Source organism: Zingiber officinale, chromosome 3B, assembly GCF_018446385.1.
Source record: "Zingiber officinale cultivar Zhangliang chromosome 3B, Zo_v1.1, whole genome shotgun sequence".
Lineage (NCBI taxonomy): Eukaryota > Viridiplantae > Streptophyta > Magnoliopsida > Zingiberales > Zingiberaceae > Zingiber > Zingiber officinale.
This window is the reverse complement of record NC_055991.1, coordinates 65,065,250-65,072,623: the sequence shown is the minus strand read 5'-3', so window position 1 is coordinate 65,072,623 and position 7,374 is coordinate 65,065,250. Positions and strand designations below refer to the sequence as shown.

Below are 7,374 nucleotides of genomic sequence, written 5' to 3'. Positions count from 1 at the left end.
ATATTTGAAATTTATAGGATGAAATGAAAATAGCACAAGATGAGATCTTCGGTCCTGTTCAATCGATCCTTAAGTTCAGGCAAGTGCAACATCTTATGCCAGTTTTCTTAATCTCTACAATTTCAATTGTCTGGTTGTTTTCTCATGAAAGTTCCTTTGGTGATGGCAGGATCTTAATTGAGGAGCATACGAAGACTGAGCATGTCGATAGTGATGAGATGTCTTATCGATGTGACAATTGTCTACCCTGTTAGTCATGGACAATTGGATTGTCCGACTTGTTCTCCTCTTAGAACTAAAGAAGACTGACATAAGGTTAACTGCCTAGCCAATTATTGTTAAGTTAGAGACGGTTCTGTCAACTTTCATACTAGTTTAGAACTTTTATGTGCATATGCAATTTGTATCATCTTCAGGAACTGGCAAATGGTCAAAACAAGTTTAATAATAAGGAGCACACATATAGCTTGATATCTGAATTACTTCCCTTGCTGAAACATATCTATAAGAACCAATTAAATGAGCTGGAAGTAAAGCAAGGGGATCAAGGTAAGCTTCAAAACAATTGCCTAGTTTCTTCCTCCAGTTAGATATCCTCTTGATCGATCTATCATCTAGAAGGTGGATTTTCTGGTGTACTTCTTCGAGTATATGAGCCTCACAATGAGCTTGTTAACTGGTATGTCTTCACATCTATAACACCTTTGAGAATTTCATAATTTGCTATATTTATGAAATCATGGACATAATAACTAAATAATGTGTCCTGACCCTATTTCTTAGATGGTCATTTGTAAACTTGTGCCTCTATTTTTCTTTAGCAAGTTCTAATTTTTAGGTCATATTCTGTTCTTTGTTATCGTCTCATCATGCATTAAAATGTTCACTTGATTGATATTGTTTTCTTTTCTTATTTCCCCCTTGGAACCAGTAATTATTGCAGGACTTCACTAGTGGATTTTCATAGAAGCTGCTCAAATTGCTCTTACAAACTTTGCTTAGATTGTTACGAAAAGATAGTAAAGGGAACTGCTTCTCAGACACCTGCAATCGATTCCTCCAAGGCTGGTAGGAGACAGAGGGCAAAGAAGTATGTCATCAGAAAAATTGTTGGGAAAAGACGGAGACGTTCCATAGGTGAGCGACCAGATAACTCATCTTTATCTACCGTTGAGTCTGATAGCAAGGCTAAGAATCATGGAAGCAACATTCCTTGCCCACCCAAGGAATCTAGAGGTTGTGGAAACGGTCTTCTTAAGTTAAGTTGCAGCATACCATTTGTTTGGTCTAAAATGGACTTCTCTTCTCTCTTTCAACTATGATTTTTGTTCTTGGTTTATTAATATATTATTTATGTGTTTTTACAGTTTACAAATCTCAAGTACTCCAAAGTTGAAATTGATGAAGTGCAGTTCGAGTGGGCTGAATGTATGCTAGATTACATTTGAGTAGGAAAGATATTTGATTTTTGAAAACTTTGGATGATACGTGCATTTGCATGGAATGTAAATTGCGTATATTGTCCCATGTCAATTTCTTTCTGATGGTGATATTCTAGGACTTCTGCAGCATGTATAATTCTTCTGTTTTTGTTCTTTGCTATAGTTAAGTAGACCAAATGATACTTTTGTTTGATAGATTAGAACAGTGGATGTTTTAACTCAGAAAACTAGGCATTTGAAGGTGAAAAGCGGTGAGATTAGGGAAATGAAATGCGCAAGAAGAATGGAGCAGTATAGCAAGTTGAACAGATTCTGATTCTCATAATTTAATGTAGCCTCAGCTTGATTTTTAACTCACGATGTTCTACCTTGATGTGTTGTTAAAAGAATGTTCTACCTTGATTCTGATATCTATTAGCTTTTGATGTAAAAAGAATGTTTGTGTATTTTATGGATACTGCTGTAAGAAGAATATTTATGTAATTTGTGAATATTTGTGTATTTTATGGATATTGTTGAATGAAGAATATTTGTGTAATTTGTGAATATTTATGTATTTTTTTTGTTACTGTCGATTTTTCACTGTTTCGGAAATCAAATTTGTGTTGTTAAAAAATACTGATATTACATCGGTTTTCCACCGCTGCAAAACCGGTGTCATTAACTAATATTACATCGGTCGTATATCGCTGTCAAAACTGGTGTTATTAACATATAATATTACATCGGTTTTACACCGTTGATGAAACGGTGTCGTTAAGTGATACTACACCGGTTAATAACCGATTCGAACACCGATGTTGTTAAGTGATACTACACCGGTTTTAACCCGATGTCTAAAATGGCAAACCTTTTACATCGCCTTCATAGACATCGGTCGAAAATGTAATAGACATCAGTGGAAAACTGATGTCTATAAGGGTTTTTGTTGTAGCGTTGGCTCATCTAGTTGCAAATGATGTGATCCATCTAATGATGAATTAACTTAAAACTTTGATAAATTCTTATTTACTTGAGAAATATGCTTGATACTTTAAATGTAGTTATAGTCCAAATTTTGATGGTCCATCCAAACTTGATTGTAGTATTGTGGCAGATCAGGGATTTACTGCTATGGTAGTAACTGCTCATTCTCCTTAGAAGTATGTTGGGGTTGAAAGTTCTAAGTTTGATGATCTCCCCTATCATATCTAGAAGTAATAGGAACTGAATCATATATGTCTTGATGTTTCGGTTGGAATAGATTCTGAAGTGCTATGGGAGAGGTAGCAACTTTTTGGAAGAAGTTGTATAAAACAGTTGGATGGGATGAGCTGCCACAAACTGTGTAGATGTCATCAATTAGTTTAGTGGAAGGGCTAGGATCATTTTGGAAGAGGTGGTATATGGTAGTTGGGTGGATTAGGCTACCACATACTCTATAGATGTTTAACATTCTCTCATCATCTAAATTGTAAGTTGCATTGAAGCCTCCAAGTTGCCAAGAATACCAATCCATGGCTAAAGAAAATTTTTGATCTCACCTAAAATAATAACGCTAAACTCACAAGACATAGTGAGTAATCATCACATTGCACATGAATATAGGAGATATAAAATAATCAACACACCCAACCAAGATTTTTTTTGTATTGATTAAAAAAAATAAATACAGAATTTAAAAACAAGGAAGAAAATGTATAATGAAAAATAAGAAAGAAAATATAAAAATGAAAGAAAAAGAAAAAATATCTAGAGTAACTCATATGCTAATCAACTAATGTTAATTAGAAATAGTTCCTGGCAACAATACCAAAAATATGTTGTACAATCCACAAGTGCACAATTATCGTCAATTAATAGAAATATCGATCCCACATGAACTGTTGATTAAGCACCAGTCGACTTCATACAGTGAATTATCTAGACAATAAGAGGTTGGTTGGAAAAGCTTGAAGGTAAGAGAGAATGGGAGAGAGAGTTGGGAAAGAGAGAGAGAGAGAGAGAGGAGTTGGATGGTGGATAAATGACTCTAGTAGTTTGGTTTTATTATGATACTAGTTAATGTCTCTATGTATTGTTCATCTCCTTATCTCTATGTCTACACTTTGTAGGATTTCTAACTAAAGTTCGGCTTAACCCCACGAAGATTGCACCGGGGAGTTTACTGAAGTTCTAACGTCATTAAATAAAGAAGCAAGTCTAGAAAGTCCAGTAAAAGGATTACCCTAAGGCCCCTAGTCATACAATACTGGAGTTATCCAATTTACTTTCTAACAGTAGATTAATGCAACTAAGTAGAAAAGGTAACCTAGAAAGTCTAGTTAAAGGGTACCCTCTGTCATAGGGCCCCCAGTCACACAATCGCTAGATTACATAAATCACTTCCTAACATTAATTTGGGAAAAATCACCTAAACTCTAATTAGCTTTCCTTGTAGAGAATTGCCTCCCATTTTAAGGATGATACCCTAGAAAGTAAGGGATACCATCTATCACAAAGTCCTCGGTTAAACAAACTAGACTATCTTCTCTACACGGTGAACAAAACTCTATATCTACATGGCTTTACCTCACACTCATTTCATCAAATGTATACAAGGAACAACACACATAGAACATGATATAAATATATCATAACACAAGAAAATATCCAAATACATAGTTCATGCATCAACATTACATCACAACTACTTCCTATAAGTATGCTATAGTGGTTTTAATGTGATCAACTAAGTCAAGTTAAGTCATGTGTATTTAATTCTTATGTCTAAGTGTATAGGAGCTTAGGAATACAAGAAGTCAAGTAGAAGATGTAGTTAGCAGGAAGAATGACATGGGAAGCGAGTCGACGGGCTCGGTGCATCCAAGGAACGAGGTGCTATGGAAGAGTACACTGGTTGAGTGAGAAGGACACGCGCAGCGCTTCCAAAGGATGAGAAGTCGGAGCTGAAGATTGCTCAATGAGAAGGCCGGAGTTAAGTTTGGGTGAGCTTAACTCTAGAAGGCTGGATAATCACCTAAGCGATCAGAGAAAGAGCCTACGATCAAAGAAGGCACCGAATGGTCAACCCAAGGTTGACTGCTTTAGGCGCTTGAATCGTCTGGCTGTCCCAACCACCAAGGTACCTAGCTCACAGGCACCTCGTCATAGTGTCGTTGCTATGGATCACCTTCGAGTCCACATTAATAACAGTCAGGGCGCTCGGACATGGTCTAAGCGCCCAGGCATGGTCCAAGTGCCCGGACATGAAAAAATCCAATATCAAAGCCGTTGTGAAGTCGTTGCAATTGGAGATAAAGTTTACCTCATTGGTGGTGCACGAAGAGGGTCCAAGCGCTCGAAGTTGCAACATCAGCAAACGGCTAGTTTCAACTAGTAGGCTATTTCATCTACGAATTTTGTTAGTTGTTTTTGTGCTATCAACGACTGTAAGAGGCTACTCTGCCTACGATGAAAGGAGAATCTTAGTGAGCTTCATCTACCTTGAATTAACAACCTCCTCGGTTGTAGCCAAGTAAAATTCTGTTTGTCTCTTACTTACTTCTTTTTATGTATTTATTTTGTTTAAACTAACTGTGTGACTTTGCTATGAATGATAGCAAAAGAAGTGTCAAATTTCATTATAGGTAAATTCACCCTCCTCTTGTAGGTCGCATAGGGACCAACAATTGGTATCAGAGCCCAACTGCCTCAGAAGGACTAACCACTAATTAAAGCAACGAGATAACCGAAGTTAGAATCTGTCCACCAATGTTCGAGGGGGAGTTCGCATTCTAGAAATGAAGAATAAAGGATTTTTTTAAACTGACTTTGATATAATGCTTTCTATGAAATTTGATTTTGAAGTCCCCAAAAACAAAGATGAAAAAGAACTTGAGGAGAATATTTAGACTAAGAAGCAGCGTGACAAATTCATGGAAAATGGTATGTCTGAGTTCTATCTTCTGAGCATTTTGCCTGCTTAGGAACTCGATAAAATCGACAACTACCACTATGCAAAAGAACTTTGGGAAAAGTTCTTGGAGCTCTACGAACAAACAATGGAAGAAGAATTTGATTCTGCTATGGATATCGATTCATCTTTAGAAGAGTCCGAGATCGAGGAGATTACTGAAACATCACTAATTGTCAAGTACCTACTTAAAGATAATGAAAGCACCTGGAGATGAGTATCAATGAAAGGGGAGACATTGCAGAAGAAAGTAGCAATTTAGGGGGAGCGTCTACCGACAAATGTGAGTGATAAGTCAGGTAAGTAAGTTTTCTCCATAGCAATTATATAAAATTGTGTAAATGCTAAGTTGATCCTTATATAAGAAGATATGTAAAGTCAAAGAAAGAATATGCATGCCTACAGAAAATTTTGAGAAATTAAAATGAAAATACAAAATTAAAAGTTAAAATAGAAATGCTAGAAAAGGATAATTCATGCTCAAATTTTTTACTTGCTTTAGAAAAAAAATTTAAATATCACCATAGGCTTAGTTGGTGTTTTAGATACCATAAAAGTCAAATCATAAAAGTAGATAGAAAATTAATTCCCAGAAAATATTTGGTCAATCCAGTAAGAAATAATTTATTTTGGATAGTCAAATCATGCTGAACTCAATAAATTAATTTCATATATATGCTAGAAAATTAATTTATTTGATTTATTCTTTTTATTAAAATCAATTATTTCTTCAACTTTCTTGATATATTTTCTACTCAAAATTTTATCTGTGAAAAATTAAAATATTATCTACTAATAGAAAAAAAAATTGACTACTATAATATTTTTTATGAATTTTTCAACAAAAATAATAATTTTAAAATTAAAATTATTTCGTAGATTTTTTTTGAAACATTTAATTTTTTTAATAAAATATTATGTTTTCTTTCAAAAGAATTTTTTTTGAAATTTTCCAACCATTAATTAATTTTCTACAAATTTTTTTATCAAAATGATAAGGTTTAATATTAAAAATTCTCAAAAAAACAATCATCGAAAATTTAATTTTTCTACAAATATACGTTTTATTTTACATACTTAGAAAAAGTTACATGATTTTTTAAACTCGAAATATATTTTTAAAATATTTCTTAGAAAGTTGTATCTCTTTGTATAAAATAATTTATTATTGATTATATAAATCATGGTTATTCATAAAAAAAATTATCACTATTTTAGATTATTATGTTTGACAATGACAAAATTTTTAAAAAAAATTCAGAGAATAAAAGAAATTTTAAATTATTTTTTAAACTGATTTTCAATTTATACAAATTTAGTTTTTCAAAAAATAATTTCTAGATTTTTTTTAAAGTTTTAGTCACTACTGTTTATGCATCTCTTAGAACTTTTTTCGAATTTTTTTTATATATTCACCCTTATTTTTAATGTAAGCAAAGGGAGAGAGAAAAAAAAATTAAGTCTAGGGGAAATATAATTTTTTTGTATTAACTATCAATTTTTTATATTAACGGTTTCAATTTGCATATTAAATGCTTAATTTTCAAATGTATTTACTTTACTATATTTTGTTAAACCCAACTTAAATTGGGTTGATTGACATCAAAAAGGGAGAGATTGTAAATATCCTGTGGTGGTTTTGATGTGATCAACCAAATCAAGTTAGATTCTGTATATTTGATTCTTGTGTCTAAGTATGTAGGAACATAGGAACACAAGAAGTCGAGCGGAAGATACTATTAGAGAGAATGATGGCATAGGAAGCTAGTTGACAAGCTCAGTGCATCAGAGGGATGAGATGCTGCGGAAGAGTGCACCGGGTGGACCGAGAAGGACACGCATGACACTTTCGAGGGACGAGAAGCCTGAGCAAAAGACTGCTTAAGGAGAAGGTCAGAGTTAGGTTCGGGTGAGCTCAACTCTGGAAGGCCGGAGGATCGCCCAAGCGACCAAAGAAGGAGCCAGCGATAGGAGAAAGAGCCAGTGACTAGAGAAGGT

The 7,374-nt window shown here is 34.0% G+C and overlaps 1 long non-coding RNA gene across 1 annotated transcript; it reads left to right on the top strand.

Moving 5' to 3' along the window:
• The first annotated feature begins 362 nt into the window (after positions 1 to 362).
• LOC121968333 lies at positions 363 to 1,011 on the top strand. The gene is made up of 3 exons (XR_006108069.1): positions 363 to 549; positions 619 to 679; positions 932 to 1,011. It is a non-coding gene; the product is annotated as an uncharacterized LOC121968333 (long non-coding RNA).
• The last annotated feature ends 6,363 nt before the right edge of the window (positions 1,012 to 7,374 follow it).